At 44.8% G+C, this 21,404-nt stretch overlaps 1 pseudogene; it reads left to right on the forward strand.

Annotated features, from left to right (window-relative positions):
* The first annotated feature begins 2,880 nt into the window (after positions 1-2,880).
* LOC110291007 (lysine--tRNA ligase pseudogene) lies at positions 2,881-4,838 on the forward strand (annotated as a pseudogene).
* The last annotated feature ends 16,566 nt before the right edge of the window (positions 4,839-21,404 follow it).

Here is a 21,404-nt window from a genome sequence, read left to right on the forward strand (position 1 = left end):
CACCTGGCAACCCTTCTTTAAATCTCATTTCTAAACATGGAACCCCACCCCCAAAAAACAATAAAATGTACAGTTTAAATATTTTAAAGTAGGAAGTATTTAAATCTCTCTATTTTCATGTATTTTACTTCTATTTTTTCCAGAAATATTTATTTATTTTATAATTTATTGGTGTGTTTGTATCTGAACATGGTCAGGGCCAGAGGAGCTTGGCTCTCCTAGGGACGGAGTTACAGATGATCGTGAGTTCCATGAGGTGGTGCTGGAAGCTAACTCCTGTCCTTTGGAAGAACAGTAAGCTCTCTTAACCACATGGCCATCTCTTCCAACATTGTTTGTTTATTTGGTTGGTTGGTTGGTTTTTTAATTTTATTTTTAAAAATATTCTTACATATTTGTTTTCATTTTCTGTGTATGAATGTTTTACCTTGCATGTATGTCTGTGCACCCACGTGGTACACCCTTGATGACCCAAGAAGTCAGAAAAAAAAACCAGATCTCCTGACATAGTAATTAAAGACAGTTGTGAGCTGCCATTTGGGTTCTTGGAACCCAACCCAGGACTTCTGCAAAAGCAAAAGGTACCCTTGATCCCCAGCCACCTCTCTGGCCTACTGGTTTCGTTCTGTTTGTTTTCGGACAGAGACTAGGAGGATGAATCTGGTCTCCCGACTTGCTATGAAGCCCTGGCTAGCCTCAACCAAAATCCTCCTGAGTCAACCTCCAGAAGTCTGGGATTACAATAGCCTGAGGAGTTCCCCAGGGGGAGAGAGGCAGCCCTGAGGCTTTGGTAGACCTTGTAGGGCTGTCTCCAATGGCTCTCTCAGCTCACCACATCAGCTTTAACTCTGCAGACCCTTACCTCCAGATTCTCGAGAATACACTCACTTCCTCCCTTTGTGGTTACTCAGGTATCCAAGGTGCATTCTCCACTCTCCTCAGCCCTAATCTGATAATCCTTTTCTCGTGCTATGAGGTAGGACATTGCTCACCCATGACTCCTTCCTGCCATCCTCTCACTGCTGCATTAAAGGGCAGGAAGGAAGGAAAGCCGACTTAGCTCAAATGCAATCAAGGATAGTGTATTCTTTTTAAAATAGAAGAGACAACGAGCCCCCTTTCATGATTCTATGAAACATCTGTGGTTTCTCCTATTACTTTAGAGGTTATCTAATCCCCACCACAACCAGTGAAATAAAGTGACTGGCCTGGGGTCACACACAGTCAGAACTCCCTGTCCAGGTGCCGTCCTGTCTGTACATCCCCAACCACTCCCCATGCTGTAGGCTGCCTCCCATGGAGGTGCGAGCGGGAAGAAGGCACTGAAGAAGCGAACATGGTGGGGTCCTAACCCAGTTTTGATCTCACTCACATGGGTACCTTACATATAGCATAGTCTGGCATGAGACCATAGAACTGATGTTTCAAGCAGGCATGGCTTTGGATGACCTGGGCCTCATGGGTAGGCTTGGTCTCAGTCTCAATCCATCTGCATTGAGGAGGCTGGCTTACCAGAAAGTTTAAGCTGCTGCCTACCATAAGGTACAATGAGCTTTCCTCTGGTGAGAGAGCTGTACAGCACAGAAATGGGGCACTCTGAGAAATCACAGAGTAGCATTCTAATGAAAGGAGGAATGGGAACAATGTGGATTTGAACCACTCCTCGGTAGACTCTCTCTGGGCCTCCATCACCACATAAAGTTTTGTTGAAGACCTTTTTATTTTATTTTATTCTTTTTAAAAGTTTGTGTATGTATAGGTCTTTTACCTGAATGTATGTCTATGCACCACTGTATGCCTGTGCCAGAGGAGGGTAGCAGACCACCCACCCCCGCTTCCAACACATACACATTGCAATTATAGATGGTGGTGAGCCACCATGTAGGTGTTGGGAATTGAACCCTAGTCTTCAGAAAGAGCAGCTAGTGCTCTTAACCACGGAGCAATATGTCCAGTCTCCTTGAAGACTTTTGAGAGAATAGTCTTGTTACCACTACCTAAGGGCCATAAAGTGGTCTCAACCACAGGTTGTTATTTATGAAAATTGAACTCAGTTTTACATTTTTAGTACACAGCCAGGTAACTCCCTTCTGTGTCTCATGAAATTTCTCTTTTAAAAAAGTCTTTTAGGGAATGAAGGGATGGCTTATTAAGAATATTTTCCAGGGGCTGGAGAGATAGCTCAATGATTAAGAACATGGACTGCTCTTCCAAAGGACCAGGGTTCAATTCCCAGCACCACAGGGCAGCTCATAACTGTCTATAACTCCAGTCTCAGCAGACCTGGCACCCTCTCATGCATGCAGACAAAACACCAGTGCACATAAAATAAAAACACACAGACTATACATACATATCATATACATAAACATATGTGTATGAATACTCTCCCAGAGACTAGAGTTTGGTTGGCAGAGTCACATCCTCCATCCACTTACATTCGAGTATCCACATAGAGAAACACACACACAAAATTAAATAAAATAGATCTTTTAAAAGTCTTCTAATTTCTTCTCATTTACTTACCACATAAAAATGTACATATTTATCTGAAGTAGCACAAGCCTTATTTTTCAAATATTGCTTTCAGTCTTTCTTTTTAAACAGGAAATATATTTATTATATAATAAATAATACAGTGATCAAAGACAGAGAACAGTGTTTTAGTTGATAGATAATACAAAAAAAGGCATCGAAAGAGACAATAGAGTTGAATAGGCGAGTGAGTAACTTATTTTAATCCTGAATTGAAGACATATACTCCAGTGCTCGGGACACATACCGTCAGAGAGATTAAGTGATGAGGAATCAACCCAAAGCACGATGAACAGAAATCCCATCAGAGATCCGGGAAGTTAATGAGTATATGGTATAGGGGGAAGATGGCCACGCTGCAGGAGAGTGAAGTCAGAGTGGATGGCGAGCAAAAACTAAGCAAGAATGAGCTGAAGAGGCGTCTGAAAGCTGAGAAGAAACTGGCAGAGAAGGAGGCCAAGCAGAAAGAGCTGAGTGAGAAACAGCTAAACCAGCCTGCTTCCGCTCCCAACCACACGGCTGACAATGGCGTGGGCGCTGAGGAGGAGACTCTGGACCCAAATCAATACTACAAGATCCGAAGTCAAGCCGTCCAGCAGCTGAAGGTCACTGGGGAGGACCCGTACCCACACAAGTTCCACGTGGACATCTCACTCACTCAGTTCATCCAAGAATATAGTCACCTGCAGCCTGGGGACCACCTGACTGATGTCACCCTCAAAGTGGCAGGCCGCATCCATGCCAAGAGGGCCTCTGGAGGGAAGCTCATCTTCTATGACCTGCGAGGAGAGGGGGTCAAGTTACAAGTCATGGCCAACTCCAGGAATTATAAATCAGAGGAAGAATTTGTTCATATCAATAACAAACTGCGCCGGGGAGACATAATTGGAGTTGAGGGCAATCCCGGGAAAACCAAGAAGGGCGAGCTGAGCATCATCCCCCAGGAGATCACGCTGCTGTCCCCCTGCTTGCACATGCTGCCTCATCTTCACTTTGGCCTCAAAGACAAGGAAACACGGTATCGTCAGAGATACTTGGACTTGATCCTGAACGACTTTGTGAGGCAGAAATTTATCGTCCGCTCTAAGATCATCACATACATAAGAAGTTTCCTGGATGAGCTGGGCTTCCTAGAGATCGAAACTCCCATGATGAACATCATTCCCGGGGGAGCTGTGGCCAAGCCTTTCATCACCTATCACAATGAGCTGGACATGAACTTGTATATGAGAATTGCTCCAGAACTCTACCACAAGATGCTGGTGGTTGGTGGCATTGACCGGGTTTATGAAATTGGGCGCCAGTTCCAGAATGAAGGGATTGATTTGACTCACAATCCTGAGTTCACCACCTGTGAGTTCTACATGGCCTATGCAGACTATCATGACCTCATGGAGATCACAGAGAAGATGCTGTCAGGGATGGTGAAGAGCATTACAGGCAGTTACAAGATCACCTACCACCCAGATGGGCCGGAAGGCCAAGCCTACGAGGTCGACTTCACCCCACCCTTCCGAAGAATCGGCATGGTAGAAGAGCTTGAGAAAGCCCTAGGTGTGAAGCTGCCAGAAACCAGTCTCTTTGAAACTGAAGAGACTCGAAAAATTCTTGATGATATTTGTGTTGCAAAAGCTGTTGAATGCCCCCCACCTCGGACCACAGCCAGGCTCCTTGATAAGCTCGTTGGCGAGTTCCTCGAAGTGACATGCATCAGTCCCACCTTCATCTGTGATCACCCACAGATCATGAGTCCTTTGGCCAAATGGCACCGCTCCAAAGAGGGTCTCACGGAGCGCTTTGAGCTGTTTGTCATGAAGAAGGAGATATGCAGTGCCTACACTGAGCTGAATGACCCCGTGCGGCAGCGGCAGCTGTTTGAGGAGCAGGCCAAGGCCAAGGCTGCCGGTGATGACGAGGCCATGTTCATAGACGAGAACTTCTGCACTGCCCTGGAATACGGGCTGCCCCCCACAGCCGGCTGGGGCATGGGCATCGATCGGCTCACCATGTTTCTCACCGATTCCAACAATATCAAGGAAGTACTTCTCTTTCCTGCCATGAAGCCAGAGGACAAGAAGGAAACTGCCGCGACCACTGAAACCCCAGAGAGCACAGAGGCCAGCCCCTCTGTCTAGAAGGCATATGCAACTATGGCGTCTGCATCTCAGCAGATCTGGTCTGAGGGAGCCATTCCTGTGTGGCGCCGTCTATCTGCCCACTGCAGCCCAACCTCCACAAGAGAGAAGAATTAAAGAATTTCTTTTTATTCCTTGTTACCAAATAAACCATTTCTCTCTTTAAACAAACAAACAAAAAAAAAGAGTATATGGTATAGATTAGGATTTTTAAAAGGAAAAATATTATTATTATTATCATCATCATCATCATTGCTTTACCCCTCACCCGAAGCTCTCACTCCTCTCTTCCCAGTCCCTCCCCCTACCTATCCTATATTCTCCGTACCCCCATCCATTCTTCCTCTTCAGACAAGGGCAGGAATCCTATGGATATCAAACAAACATGTTTGCAATAAGACTAGGCACCTCCCCTTGTATTAAGGCTGAACAAGGCAACCAGTAGGAACATAGGGTCACCAAAGCAGGCAAGAGTCAGAGACAGCCCTGGCTCCCACTGTTAGGACTCCCACAAGGAGCCGCACAACCATAACCTATGTGCAGAGGGCCTCGGTCAGTCCCATGCAGGCTCTCCGGCTGGCAGTTCAGTCTCTGTGAGCCCCTAGGACGTTCTGTGGTTTTCTGTGGTGTCCCTGACCCCTCAGGCTTCTACAAAGCTTCCTCCTCATGTCAGTAGGATTCCACCTGATGTTTGGCTGTGGGTCTCTGTGTCTGTTTCCATCAGTTGCTGGATGAAGTCTCTCTGATGACAACTGGGCTAGACACCTATCTATGAGTATAGCAGAGTATCATTGAGAATCACTCCTTTCTTTCTTTTTTTCTCTTTTTCTTCTCTTTTCTTTCTTTTCTTTTCTTTTTTTTTCTTTTTCTTTTTCCTTTTTCTCTTGCCAGTCATGTTTAGCTCTATCTAAGGTCTCTGGGCTCTCCACCTTCTGGTTCCTGGCCCTCCAGACACTGTCAGGGGTAGATTCTCTCTCATGGTGTGGATCTCAAGCTGGACCAGTCATTGGTTGGCCACTCCCACAATTTCTGCACCACCCAGTCTTACTTTCTTAAGGGCTAATGATGAAAATTTTAATTTTAATAAGCCCTAGAACATTTATACAAATTCATGAGGCTAGAGAATTCTTAAAATCTTACAAAAGGGAGATTGATATCAAATAGACACCTTTCTGTCCTTAGTAATTCTGTTAGCATAAAGATTGGAAAAAATTCTTCCTGTTGCCTGATTTGAAAAGCATCCTATCTGAGGCTCCAGGCCTGAAAGCACTTATGTCTGTGGATGAGAGAGTTAGGTGTGCTGGGGTGTCTCTCTCAGTGTGTAAGTGAGTCATCACGACTGTGCCAAGGGCTCTAAGTGTAACTGTCACATGCCTCGGTGAAGGAAGATCTGTGTTTCACCAAATCAAAAAAACAAACAAACAAACAAACAAAACAACAACAACAACAACTATTTTTTTAAAAAAAGAGAAAATTCTTATTTACTTTCTCATGAAGGACTTGTTCAGAGGGAACCCTAAGGCATGAAAAGGGTATTATTTCTAGACACCGTTTCCAAAAATGGAGTAGGCTAAACCATTTTATGTGGCTTATGAGTAAACATTTTATTTGAATAATTGTGCATCTATTTTTGTCATTCTCTCTTCCCCTCTCCGTTTAACCTTCACAACCTCAGTACTGCAGTCGGCCTGTCTGGTTTTATACACAGCATCTATCAGCTTTCTCCTGTTGGCCCAGCCTAGGCCTCGAAGGTCAACGTCTCTAAGAACTCTCGCTTCTGCCTTCTGCAACTCACAGTACACAGGGCAGGCAAAAGCTCTCTCTGCAGAGCTTCCCACAAAGCAAAGCCTTTCCCAGTAGACAAAAAACAAAGGTGACAGCAAAAAACTTGCTTTCTGGTTTTTTTTTAATGTTTATTTATTTCTATTATATATTTTCTTCATTTACATTTCAAATGCTATCCCAGTTCCTAGTTTCCTCTCAGAAAATCCCCTATACCCTCCCCCTTGCTCCCCAACCCACCCACTCCAGCTTACTCCTTATTACTTTGTAACAAACTGCCCATACGCGGTAGCTTCCAATGACAACCACTTTCATTTGCTTTCTAGCTTCAGTGGATTGATGGCTCAATTAGACATTCAGAGTTGTGCCCTGTGGTAGCTTTGAAAAGGTGGCTGGAGCCGGAGGCATCTGTTAGCTCCCCAGAAGGCTGGAGGCTGAGCCTTGTCCTCTAGACAGGAAACCTCAGCTCTCTGTAGGGTAGAATACGCATCCCAAAGAGTCAGAGATAGTGCTGTTAAGCACTAGTCTGTGGTCTCCTGGTCACTGAACAGTCCCAGCCTGGGTCCCTAGGCAAGGGAAGAAGAAATAAGTCAGTCTCTGAGGGGTGGAGATGCTAGCCAGCTAAAACTCCCCAGACATCTTTAATCTACCACAGCTCCTTAAACAAGAGAGTTCTTTTTAGTTTTCTAGGCACAACAAACACTGGGAGTTCAGGTTCAATTACCCTTGGAATAAACTTCAATTCCTTGGGTAGAGAAAGTGTGAGGTTTCCCCAGCGCAGTCCAATACAGAGGCTGAGCTCTGCTTCAAACAGACTAAGGTTGTTAGCCTATGTAAACACCATCGCACAGAAACTTCTCTGGCCTTTCCAAAGGACGCTCTGAAGCCTGGTTCACCTCCAGGTACCTCGCTTTTCACGCTCCAATTCTACAGAAACCAGAGGTTGACTCTTAAAAGATTTACTCACCTTCTGGCAATTTCCACGAGCCGTCTGAGGGACTGGGGTCAAGACAGGTTCAGGTTCAATGGGTTGTTTTTTCCTCTTTGCAAGATTTAGAAGAAATGGAACTGTGAAGAGACGAGTAAAAGGACTTAATTACCAATTTATAACCGACTATTATCAACTTAGTGGAAGTACAGATTTACCATTCACTTTCTGCGGGGGTGGGTGGGGGTGGGTGGGGGTGTGTTCCATCCATGGCTTTTCAGTGCCATTTTTACCATGAATATGCAATCCGTAGCTCTGTGGTATGCTGGGGTATCCTTAGCGCCACAGGGAAATCTCCACGGCTCAACTGTATCTGCACAGCGGGGCTCTTTAACGGAAGCTTTCTCGAAGTAACGATGAATACCTGAAGCAGTGACTGATCCTATGGTAACCATCCCCCTGCATTTGACAATATCGATTTTATATATGACTTCAAACATATTAGTTTCCAATTTCTCTAATCTCAGAAAAGTCTTAACCAAGTGTCTTAAAAAGTAATGCGCTCTGGAGTGGAGTCCTTTTGTCCGTTTTTTCTGGCTCCTGTAGAGGAACGGAGCCTCAGGTTAGTTAGTCCCTGGGAAATAGCTTTCTAGGTTCATTTTAGGGCAGGTCTTTGGGGCGGAAAATCTTCCAGACTTTGATACTCCTGGAGGAGATATGCAAATGTCTGTCCCTTAGTTTTGGTTCCAGGGGAACTGCCTGCAGTGACCCCCCCCCCCCCAGCTCTGGTACCTTCCCCCCCCCCTCCCCCCTACCCCCACCCCCCACCCCCGGCTGTGCAGCTGGGCACTGGGGACTTTGAGAACCTCTACAGCAGAATTGGGAGCTCTGCCCACAGTCGGTAGAGACAACATAAGGGTCCTGGCATTTGTGTGAAATTGAAGCCACATTTGAACCACGACTCGGACGCTGGCAGACTGTGACGTCATCCAACCCCCGCACCCAGAGAGGTCAAGGTCAGGGAGGGCTGAGGTTGTCACTGTTTAACGCGAATCACTTAGCACCTCGCGTTCTGAGAACGTGCTCTCAGGGCACCGGGCATGCACGCAGGGCAGCAAAGGCCACGATGCTCACAGTCCATCTCAAGGAAGCAGCTATAAGTTTCCAAGCAGCTCTGGGGGATCTTCTGACATCTAATACACACCAAGCAGTTTCAGAAAGCCAAGCGATAAAGGAGCAAATCACAAGACAGTTCTGAGCTGGCCAGTTCCTAAAATTCGGCTAAGAAAAGAATATGAGAACTAAGCTAAGATGAACGTTTAACTTAAAAGTGTAGCAAGAACGGAAGTAGTCAGAATCCTGTCTACACAGAGAAAAAGCCGTTCTTAATTCTCTTTTTAAAGATGTATTTATTTTTATGTATGTGAGTGCACTGTAGCTCTACAGATGGTTGTGAGCCTTCATGTTGCTGGGAATTGAATTTTAGGACCTCTGCTCACTCCAGTCAGCCCCACTTGCTCCTGTCAACTCTGCTCAATCGGTCCCTGCTTCCTCCGGCCCAAAGATTTATTTGTTATTATACATAAGTACAGTGTAGCTGACTTCAGACACACCAGAAGAGGGCGTCAGATCTCATTACGGCTGGTTGTTGGGATTTGAACTCAGGCCCTTCAGAAGAGCAGTCAGTCAGTGCTCTTACCCGCTGAACCATCTGGCCAGCCCCATTCTTAATTCTCTTATGCCAAACTTTTTTTTTTTTTTTTTTTTTGGTTTTGGTTTTGGTTTTTTTTTCGAGGCAGGGTTTCTCTGTATAGCCCTGGCTGTCCTGGAATTCACTTTGTAGACCAGGCTGGCCTCGAACTCAGAAATCTGCCTGTCTCTGCCTCCCAAGTGCTGGGATTAAAGGCGTGCGCCACCACTGCCCGGCATGCTAAACATTTTTATTTGGCATACAAGAATTTAAAACAGTCCCCAAGGGGATAGGAACTCCACAGAAAGACCAATAGAATCAACTAACCTGGACCCTTGGGGGTCTCAGAGTCTGAAACACCAACCAAAGAACTGGACCTAGGCCTAGGCTGGACCTAGGCCTCCCTGCACATATATAGCAGATGTGAAGTTTGGTCTTCATGAGGTCTGGAACAACTGGAGCGGAGGGCTGCCCCAAAGCTGTTGCCTATATGTGGGATATGTTCTTCTGGCTGGGCTGCCTCGTCTGGCCTCAGTGGGAGAGGAAACCCCTAGCCTTGCAGAGACTTAAGTGCCAGGGTGGGGGGATATACAGGGGGGTCCTACTCACTCAGAGGAGAAAGGGGAAGGGGGCAGGATTGTGGGAGTGGGTAACTGGGAGGGGGCAGTGAGTGGAATGTAAAGAGAATAAGTAAATAATAAATAAACCAAAAAAGAGAGAGAGAATTTAAAAAACAATCAAACAAAATACACATCAACACCAAAAAAATAAGTCACGTATTTTTTTTATTTCATTTTTTTAATTAGGTATTTTCCTCATTTACATTTCCAATGCTATCCCAAAAGTCCCTCATACCCCCCCCCAACTGCCCTACCCACTCACTCCTACTTCTTGGCCCTGGCACTCCCCTGTACTGAGGAATATAAAGTTTGCAAGACCAATGAGCCTCTCTTTCCAATGATGGCCAACTAGGCCCTCTTCTGATACATATGCAGCTAGAAACACGAGCTCTGGGGGGTACTGGTTAGCTCATATTGTTGTTCCACCTATAGGGTTGCAGACCCCTTTAGCTCCTTGGGTATTTTCTCTAGCTCCTCCATTGGGGGTCCTGTGATCCATCCAATAGCTGACTGTGAGCATCCACTTCTGTGTTTGCCAGGCCCCAAAAGTCACGTGTTTTTAACTTTCGTATGTGACTATCTGTAAGACAGTATGCTGTTTCAATATGGTTTTGAAAAGAATTCTTTCTAGGAATAACAGAATTCTGCTATCTAGGGATAGCAGAAGGAAACACAGGCAAAGCACTCAGCCTCCTTGGATCTCTAGCTAAATTGCAGCTGCTCACTGCAAACGAACTGTCCCTGTCCCTGGTGAGGCAGTGATTGCCCTAGGATCTGTACTGGGGACTTTCAGTCTTTTCTAGGTCTGTGACCTTGGAGATGAATTCTCCTGGTAGGAATGGGCTGACCTATGTGCTGTGTACTCAGGCTGCCCTTGAACTCCTACCAATCTTCCTGCCTCAGTCTCCCTAGGTCTGCCTGCCTCAGTCTCCCTAGGTCTGCCTGCCTCAGTCTCCCCAGGTCTTGGAGATCCTGGGCCTGTGTTCCCCTCCTTATTTATGAGGTGAAGAGGATGGACCCCTGGATTTGAGGCATGCTGGATAAGAACACTGCTGAGCCACATTCCCAGCCACATTGTGAGGTGTCCTTGAAGTCAATTAATAGAAATTGTCTTTATTTCTGTGGCTTCAGACACAGCACTCAGTCTTTTAACATCTCAAGCTTACAAAAATCCAAGTGAGAGGCCAGAACAGTGTTTAAGGAGTATGCCAGAAGTCTGAGCCTTAGAGCTGTTGTGGGAGCCCTGGATGGTGGGGAGAGGGCTGCTCTGTAAAACAAACAAAGACACTGGGGAAACAGTTTCTAGCTTTGCTGTTGGAGAGTCAGAACAGCATCATCATAGTGGAGCTGAATTGATTTTCCACAAAGGTTCCAAAGCAGGTCAGCAAGGGACGGGTGGCTTTCCCCCTGCGCATGATATGCGTACTTAAGCTGCAAGCCCCTCAACATTTAGTTTCAGGTGAATCACCCTTCCAAGTGTAAGAACCAAACTGTAAGATCACTGGACAGACACCGTGGGGACGCTGTCTTTGAGACTTGTATAGGCACAGCAGAACCATGCAAGTCTTGTTGTTTAGAGATAGGTCCGACTTTGTCAACATTTAAAAGTTGTGCCAGGCATGGGAACATGGGTGCACACATGCCTGTGTCCCCACCCTTGTCCTCTGACCTCCATAGGCACACCATGGCACACACCCCTGCCCTCACTGTTCACAAGTGTATGTACACCACCACCACCACCACCAACAACAACAACAACCTTATGTTTAAAAAGATACAAGTAAGAAAGTTAAAAAAAAGATAAGAGAAAAGTTTACAAAGAAAGAGAATAAGGGGCCAACAGATGGCTGGTGACGCAGATTCAGCATCGCAAGCCTGGTGACCCTGCTTGGTCTGCAGAACTCAGAGAGAGCAGAAGAAGAGAGCCGACTCTGCAAAGTCACATGCTGTCCATGGACTGACTCTCTCTCTCTCTCTCTCTCACACACACACACCCACACACACACACACACACACACACACCCTCACGGTAGTAAGGAATAATTGAAAGGCAGACCTATGAGATGGCTGGGCAGATGATGGTGCTTACAAGGCAAGCTGGGTGACACGGGTTTGGTTCCCAGAAAGCACAGAAACGTTGGCAGAGAGAACCAACTCCATCCAGTTCTTCTCTGATCTCCATATGCACGTGTACGCTATGGCACAAATGCCCAAGCACACAAACACACACTAATAATAAAAAAAAAAGAAAGTAAACAGAAAACTGGGTATGTGCTGCCAGTAATTCCAACACATTCACGTACACACATACACACTCTCTCTCAAGCACACAACTTGTCCCTCACACACACTCTCTTTCACACTCACACACACTTTTTTAACCTTTAAAACCAGATAGGAATATGTTTCCACACAGAGGCTTATGTTTGAATGTTCACGGGGGAGCTGTCCTTGGAGCCAGAAGATGACCCCGAACTGATGGGTGGGGCCGGTCAGCATGGATGCTGCTTGGCAATCAAGAGAAGCACGGTGCCCATACATTTTACTAAGTTTATGGATGAACCTCAGAAAGAAAATAGCATGCTTTCTGAAGGAGGAAATGTAGTGGATATAGTTATATATAAAACCTCCAAAACAGATAAATGTATAAAAATAGGAAAAAGACGCCGGGCGTGGTGGCGCACGCCTTTAATCCCAGCACTCGGGAGGCAGAGGCAGGCGGATTTCTGAGTTTGAGGCCAGCCTGGTCTACAGAGTGAGTTCCAGGACAGCCAGGACTACACAGAGAAACCCTGTCTCAAAAAACCAAAAAACCAAAAAAAAAAAAAAAAAAAAAAAGGAAAAAGACTGTGGTTCTCTGAGGCCTAACATGGGGAAAGCTGGTAGTGATAAAGAGATAAGATCTTTCTATGTTTTTAGAGGTTTGTTTGTGTGACCATGCGCAGGTATGTGTCCTTGTACCTGTGTGTAAGGTGACCAGAGGAGGGGCTGGGTTTTTCTCCTCCATCATCTCCTGCCTATTCCTTTGAGGCAGAATCTGTCCCTAAACACACAGTTCATTCTTCTCAGCTAGGCTAGGTGCCAAGGAGCCCAGCAGTGCTCCTGTCTCCGCCCTGCCTGCCTCCAGGACCTGAACCCCAGCCCTTACAGCTGCAGCAGGCGCTCGCTCTCCACCTCTGCAGCCAGAGGACAAGATGTGTTTGAGACTGAAGTGCTAGGAATTTGGACTTAGGTAATGACATTACAGTTCTATAAATCCACTTAAAGTCACTTAATTATACCCTTTAAAAAGTGAATTTCATCACTTGTAAATTTTACCTCAGTGAAACTGTTTGTTTTAAAGGGGCGTTTTCTGTTCAAAACAGTTTGAGGTACATATCTACCTTTGTGACCGCCATAGTATATGCTAACAAAGATCCAGCAACTCCATAGTAAGAAGCAAAACAACACATTTTATTCTTAACTCATCATAAACCAATTTTATGTGCCCATGGAAGTTCTTCACTCACACTTGGAAATGTTTGCAGAAACAGGAGAAAATAATTGAAAGAACTTCTCACCTCCGTTTCCTTTCCTCTCCAAGCATGGGTGTCCCAGGAAAACAGCGTATGTTTGACTTAACCCTGAGGGTTTTGTTTTGTTTTGTTTTTAGCAAAAATATATGTAATTTATACAACTAGCACACATACACCAGAAACTGGAGAGGTTTCACCACGTACCTGTGACAGACCCCCGTGCTGGATTTCTGCCGGGGGGGGGGGGGGGGCTGTCAGGCTTCATGATAAACTATTGTATTAGAATGTGGGTGTAATTAATTACACAATTTAGAGGTTTTCCAGGTTAATTCCACTAGAAGTATAATGTACAATTAAGGTATTAAGGAGGATTACTGTCAATAGGAAAGTAGGCGTGAATCAGGCACTCAGCTCGCCTGTGAATCATGGTAATGCTCTGGGCTCAGATTCTGCTCTTGGGCTACAGTGAATGACAAACTTGCGCTTATTTGTAGTGCCTTGAAGGAGACCATACACCAGCCTCCTCATCTTGGGAACCATCTCTGAAAATGTCTGAAAGTCCAATATCCATTGTTTTTTGTTGTTGTTGTTGTTTATGGGGTGGGGTATTTTATAGCAGGAATGGTGAGCAAAATTTGATTAGCACCATTTATATATACAGAAGAACAGTTCCAAAGGGTGTGCTAACAAGATGCTCTTTACTACCAAGTACTCTGAGCTGGGCACAGCAGTGCACATTGAAAGGAGAAGACTTGGAAGGTAGAAGTAGGCTCGCTACAAACTCTCTAGTCTGACCTGGTGTGCACACCACATATCCCAGCACTTGGGAAGCTGAAGCAGATAGGTCACTGAGTTTGAAGCCAGCCAGGACTACACAGTGAGACTCTGTTTCAAAAATAAGGGAGGGAGGGAGGGAGGGAGGGAGGGAGGGAGGGAGGGAGGAAGGAAGAAAGGGAGAGGGAGACAGACCTTGTCTCAAAACACCAAAAACCAAACAAAATTCCAGTCTGTATTTTTTGTCAACGAGAAAAATAGATAAATGGAGACTGGCCTGTTTCATCCAATTCCCTTCTTTGTGAAGAATATCTTATAACCATCTCAACAAGTAAATGACATGTCCCAGGGCTGTGAAATGGGTTTATTGAAATGTTTACAATACTCTTCAGGAATAGAGAACGTCTTCCAGCAAAGCACACACTGTGTCGCTTGTCCCTGCTTTCATTTCTACTAAAAGCAAATACGAACGATGAAGCCCAGGTGGAATTATGGGGCCATTCGTTTTCATGTTTAGGAAGGAAACAGAAGCTTTGAGGGGTAGCCTTGGGAATCAAACCCAGGCCCCTGTACGTTGTAGGCAGACATTTTACTGTGGAGTCATATATCTATGGCCAGGACTCAGAACACAAATTTTATTGTAATTATTTTTGGGGTGGAGGAAGAAGAAGGGAAACTTTGCTTCCTGTTTTAAGGTGTGGTCTCGTTATGTACCGCTGGCTGCCTCGATATGTAGACCAGGCTAGCTTCGAACTCACAAGGATCCATCTAGCCCTGCCTTCAGAGTGCACCTCCAACACTAGCAAACAGAATAGTTTTAAAACTTTTTAGTTTGGTATGGTAGCACGCGCCTTGAATCCCAGATGGGTTGTTACACAGAGAAGCCCTGTCCCAAAACAAAACAAACAACAAAAATAAACAAAGACCACCATACACATTTCACCTCAGCCCAAATATTACTCTTAACTGAAATTATGTTTAAAACAGAAGTGTAACCTAGGTGTTTGTGGTGGCATACAACCAGTTCAGTACTTGGGAGGCAGGCAGAGGCAGGAAGAGATCCGTGAGTTCTTGGTCAGCCTTGTCTACATAGTAAGTTCCAGGACAGGCAGAGCTACAGACCCTGTCTCAAAAAACAAAGGAAACTAAACAAAATCCCCACCACCAACACAAAAGCAGAGGTGTATACTGAGCAAGAACTCCAGCATGGTGCTTAGAATGACAATGGCTGTCAGATATCGGAATTCTTGATCCCAGGTAGAATGTTTTGAAGGATTATGACTTGAGGCTTTGAGGCAGACAGTGTGTCACTCCAGGTGGGCTTTGAGGATTTAAGGCCACACCAGGCCCAGTTCTCCCCAGTCCTCTCTCGCTCGCTCGCTTCGCTCGCTCCTTGACTGGGAGTTTGGAAGCTCCCAGCTACTACTCCAGCCCCTCCCTGCCTGCTGCCCTGCGCTCTGTCCTGACGATCGGACCGTGGACTAACTCTCTGAAGCTGTAAGAATGCTCCCCATTAAATGTTTTTGATTTTGTTTTTATGTTGCCTTGGTCATGGTGTCTCTTGACAGCAATAGAACAGTGAGGAAGACACCCAGGGTCATCAAAGATTAAGCTTGGTTAAGTAGGGTAGAGGGACAACTTTCTGATTTGGCCTAAAGTCTTAACTTGTGTCCCAAGTTCTGCAGAGAGAGCACCCCCCACCCCGGCCCCCCAGCCTGCTGCTGCGCCACCCACGTGACTCTGTAAGCAGACACAGTGCACTGAGTCCCTTCTTTACGAATTCCCCTGAGCCAGAGTCAATTTTTAATCTGTAACCACATCTTTACTGATATCAGCACTTTGCCATGAAGTTTGTGATGCTATCGATCTAACTTTAGACTTTACTGACGTTCTTTCCGTGGTTGGAAAGCCTTTCCCCCGGAAGCCAGCCTTCTCCACGCAGCGTTCTTTCATAACTCCAGGTGTGAATGGATCCTCACTTTGCCCCTCTCCAAAATTGGCTTTGTAGTTTTAACTGTGTATTTACTACTTCCAAAATATTTTCAGACATAAACAAAGTACGTGTTCCTACTTCTGAATGTCTTTTTTTTTTAACCTCCAGACTGAAGAACTGAGATTTTGAAAGAACTAAGTGAAAAACTGTAGGCAGGCTCTGGGGACACATGGTGTAGAATTCACTTATGAGAGAACTATGTTTTCAAGTAGACATCACATCTATGTCTCTTGTTTGTCAGAACTCTCTCCATATTTGTAAGTCACTTCTTTGGACTTATGACTCAAAATGCACATCGTCTCCTGTATGCGGGCCGTGCTCAGTCAATGGATTCAAGCATTAAATGTTTATGATGGTTTTAAATCCTTTTTATAACCAGGGAGGTTGAGATTATCATGCCTCACTGGTTCGTTTCAAGTTTCTGTTAGCTTTTTAATATATTGTCTTCATTTTTTTTTCTTTCACCTAAACTTTGCTAAACTTTCTTTACCCTTGTAAGCTTTACTCTTAGTGTAATATTCTGGGCCATCTTTGATTTTTGACTGCTTTAAAACTGAGAGCATACTGTGACAGACATCTGTCTGCGCATGCGTTGTTGTCAATGCTTTGCCCTTAGTAATTATTCTCCGTGAGGAGAGCTGCCCAGCTCAGCAGGACTCCAGCAGCAGCTTCAGGAGCATCTGACTCCTTTTACTCCGTAGGGTGTTCTCCAGAATGGCTCTCCTACACTTCCAACACGACAGAAAGAAAGAATCACATTGGTTTGCTTTGATGTCTGAGGCATGAAGTCTTGTTACCCTAAATCAAAGACAGCTGTCCAATTAACAGGTATTTTCTTTCTTGTTTAATTAACTTTTAAGGTTGGCATGCAAAGTAATAGCTTGTATTATAACAGTCATTTTTCAAAGTCTAAAGTGGCTAGCTTGGCAACCGACAAGGGGCACTTACCTGTAATCCCAACACTTGGGAGGCTAAGGCCGGAGAATGGCTACTTTAGAACAGCCTGGGCTGTATATAACAACTTCTCACCTTAGAAAAATAGTTTGGCTAAAATGGAAATAAAGAAAAATTGGACTCAAATAGATTTGATTTTTTTTATTTTTTTATCCGAGACAGGGTTTCTCTGTGTAGCCCTGGCTGTCCTGGAACTCACTTTGTAGACGAGGCTGGCCTGGAACTCAGAAATCCGCCTGCCTCTGCCTCCCAAGAGCTGGAATTAAAGGCGTGCGCCACCACGCCTGGCTTTTTTTTTTTTTTTTTTTTTCTCGTTGGAAACAGTTTACATGGTGTCTTCATTACAGACTCAGGTCAGAGTTACTCAAGGTCATACGCTGCAGGGGTTTCATAGATCGAGACTGTTGATAAGTCTCGAGCTGCTTTCTTCAATCTCATTCTTCATTGCTTCCTCCCAAATAATGTATTTCATTGTTAATATAAAAGTGCACTGTTGTGCTCTCAAAAGAACTTGGCAGTTCATAAATAAAGAATGAGAAGGGGAAAAAAAAGTCTGCAAATCTTTGCCAACCTTCAAATCCTCAAAGTTAATTTCACTGTCACAAATAATTTCCTAAGAAAGCAAGCCGTCTGTGTCCACACAGCCACCACTGGTTGACTCATCTACACATGCGGCCCACCCTTCCATCCGTGTGACTGTTTTCACGGCCGCAGAATTCAGTGTGTCACCCTGGTTACTGAGCTCTTGGACAAGTCCAGCAACAGAAACCAAGTCCCTCGACACACAGCCTCAAATTCCCAGAGTCACTTCTGTCATCTGTGTTGCTTTTCTTCCTCTTAGACAACTCTTACTCTAAGACCAAGCTGGCCTTGAACCCACTGAGATCCGACTGCCTCTGCCTGCCTCCCAAGTTCTGGATTCACAGGCCAGTGTACCCACCCTAAACATAATTAACACCCCATGTTAGAAGAGTTTGCCAGGCAGAATGCATGTGCTAAAGATTTTTTGGTAAACACACACACACCTATCATAAATTCATATTTTAGTATTTCAACAACATTTAAGTGGGCGCTGGTTACTTTTCTGGCCCATTTGTCTAGGTGTGCGGTTACCCTTCTGGTTGCAGTTGAACTTCCATTTGGCCATGTTTTTTCTTAAGGACAAGGATATTGACTTTGGACACTAGCCCCTGGCACAGAGCTCAGCAAATGCCAGTACTCTCCCTAGGACACTGCCAGTGTTTAGATAGAGGCATGCAGATGCCAACAGTGACATTAACTCTTTATATGCATCTAAATCATTTTTAGAACAAGTCTTTTTGTAAAATGAATACTTTCAAGAATCAGGAAGGGGAAAGTATGGCACAGGCCCCTGCAGAATGCTTGGCTACATCTTGAGTAGCAAGTGAACCCATCAGACATGTTGCCTTTGTCTGTTGTTATTCAATAAGCCCATAGAGCTACCTAAGCCTAAAGGTTTAAAACAATAGCCATCTCTACTTTGCTTTTGAATGTGCATTTTGGACAGGATTCAGCAGGATAGCCTAGCTCTGCCCAGTGGAAGGGAAGGTGTCTTGCTGGCCAGGAGCTAAGGGCATCTGAAAACACACTGCTGAATCTGGCACCTGATGTGTTGAGCCTCACTCAGCATCTGCATATGGCCTCTCCGTGTAGTTTCCTTACCTATACGTTGGGTTCCAAGAGTAAATGTCCCAGGTTGGTAAGTTCAGCTCCATGCATCCTGTGCTTTACCTCGGAAGCCATTCTGTCTCATCTCCAACAGCTGGCAGGCAGCCACGGAGGCCTGTCTAGGTTGGAGAGGAAGAGGTACATCTCCTACCACTTGATGGGAAGAACATCACTTCTCATTGTTCAAATAGCCTGTAGAAATGCATATAGTGTAGTGGCTAACTTTGGGAAATAAAATCTTCCACAGTCATGAATAAGTTGATAAAAAAAAATACCCATTTAAAAAAGTCCTTGGGGCTGGAGCGATGGCTCGGCAGTAAAGAGCATCTATCTGTTGTTCGTGTAGAGGATCCAGGTTCAGTTCCTAGCACCCATGGTCATGCACAACAATCTATGTAATCCTAGCACCAGGGAATCTGACATCCTCCGACCAGGCATGCAAATGATGCGCAAACATACTTTCAGGCAAAACTCTCAGACACATAAATTAAAAAGAAAAAGTCTTTAAAAACGTTTTTTTAAAAAAGAATTGCTTTTGAAAATATTTAGGCTCATATAAAGATTTAGATGTCACCATTGACATTTGCATGTCACTGTCTAAACAATGGCAGCATCCTAGGGAGATTATTGGCATTTGTTGAGTACTGTGCCATGGGGTGGAGCTAGAGGCAAAATATCCTGGCCTTTAGGGACAATTCTTGGCTATGTTGGGGAGGAGAAAAGAATATAATATGCCAGGTGTGGCCATACACACCTGTAATCCCAATACTTGGGAGACTGAGGCAGGAGGATTGCAAGTTTGGGATAAGAAAAGAGGAAACAAAAAACAGCTGCCATGTCATCAGTGACAGCCTCTGTGGCAGTGGTGACAGCTGTGGCAACATTACTACTGTACAGAGAAAATTAATATTCATGATAAGTGCAATAACACTGGCAAGCGCATGTGCATACACATACTATTCAGCACATAAAGGGAAGAACATAAAGCTACGCCTCACCCCCTCATGGCGCTCTTAGGAAGTGTGGCGCTAGCAAGGGGAGGACCACACCTACGCAGGATCAGGGTGCTCCCACAGAGATACCAACTTAATGGGAATTAAACATAAATGAACTTACACTTGGGTTTTCTGGTTGCATCTTGAGTTCTGCTCATCTGTCTCAAGAAGTCATTCTTGGCTTAGTCATGCTAAGAGAAGGACTCACTAGAACTTAATACATTTTTGCATTAGTATTGGAAACATAGTATCACTAAATTCTGAACAGGTTTCCATGATGCACTTGAATGTTGGTTTTCAACCAAGAAGGTGTGTGTTGAGCAAGGGAAAGGCACTTGCTATTGTTCTCAAGTATAATGTTCTTACCCTGCTCCAGAAGCACACCATGCCCATGGAGAGCAAGGGAGATAATTTTTAGACAACATATAAAAATCCAAATATTTGTCATGTATCAATTTTAAACATAATATGATCATATATGTATTTCTGAGACATTTGAGCTTATACACATTTTAAATCCTGAATGTTTGTTTCTATGGGGAGTACTCCAGAAAGGCCTTCTGATTGGCCTGTTCTCCACTCCTCTTTGACTCCAACTAGGCAAACACTAAAGGAGGAAAGGAAATATTTGGGGTAAACAGTTGAGAACATGTTGGAGTTTTCTTTCTTATTTGGACAACTCAGAACAATATATTATCTTGCATGTATATCTATCTATTAGGAAGGAAACCTAGATTATTTTGTCATTTTAAAAACAAACATCTGTCAGGTGTGGTGACACAGGCTTGAAAAACCGCAGTCTTTGAGACAGAGGCAGGGGAATCTCTGTGAGTTTGAAACTAGATTGGTCAACACAATAAGTTTTAAACTAGCCAGAGCTATGTAGTGAGACTTTGTCTTTAAAGTGGGGGGGCATGAAAAGAAGAAAGGAAGGGAGTGAGGAAGAGAAGGAAGGAGGGAGGGAGAGGAGGGAGGGAGAGGAAGGAGGAAGAAAGGGGAGGAGAGGAAGAAGGGAGAGGAGGGAGGGATGGGGAAGGGAAGGAAGGAGGAAGAAGAGGGAAGAAGGGAGGTGGGGGGAGGAAGGAGGGAGGAAGGGAGGGAGGGAAAAGAAAGAGGAGTGGGTTTGATCATCCTATAATCCTTACACGCAGGAAGGCTCATGATGACCAACCTGGGGACTTCATGGTGAGTTCCTGGCCAGTCTGAGCTACACAATAAGATCCTGTCCCCAAATAACAAGGTACAACAACACAAAATGGAAGGAACCAGACAATTAAAGAGCAGGATAGGATGAAATGGAATGGGAAGAAAAATATCCTTTTGATGCAGGTTGAAAGGGAAGTCTGTGGTCACTGGGACAGTCCCTCAGGTTTGTGTGCACATACACAGATATTCCTGACTTCCTTATAAAGGAGTCCTATGCGTATCGGCATGGAGAATACTACAAAACCACTGTCTAGGGAGCAGAGTTAACCAAGCTTCTAGAGGCAAGCGCAGGAGAAGCCAGGTTGTCATGCACATCAGAGGCTCCGGCCACCTCTTTATTACTTGCGTTGTTGTCTGGTGTTTTGGGCAGCACAATCTCCTAAACAAGTTAATCTTCAACTCCACGGCACAGCTCACTGTGAGATGTCAAGAAATACTTCTTGTGATAAAAAATGCCACACCTATCAGTAGAGATTGTTTCTAAGTCTCAGTGTTGTAGAGATATACTAGACAGCTCAGGGCAGAAACAGCATTGCTCTTTTCTCTGACAAAATTATAGGCGTAGGCCAGCAAGATGGCTCAGCTGGT

This window comes from Mus caroli, unplaced genomic scaffold, assembly GCF_978045245.1.
Source record: "Mus caroli unplaced genomic scaffold, Mus_caroli_1 scaffold_3, whole genome shotgun sequence".
In the NCBI taxonomy this organism is placed as follows: Eukaryota; Metazoa; Chordata; class Mammalia; order Rodentia; family Muridae; genus Mus; species Mus caroli.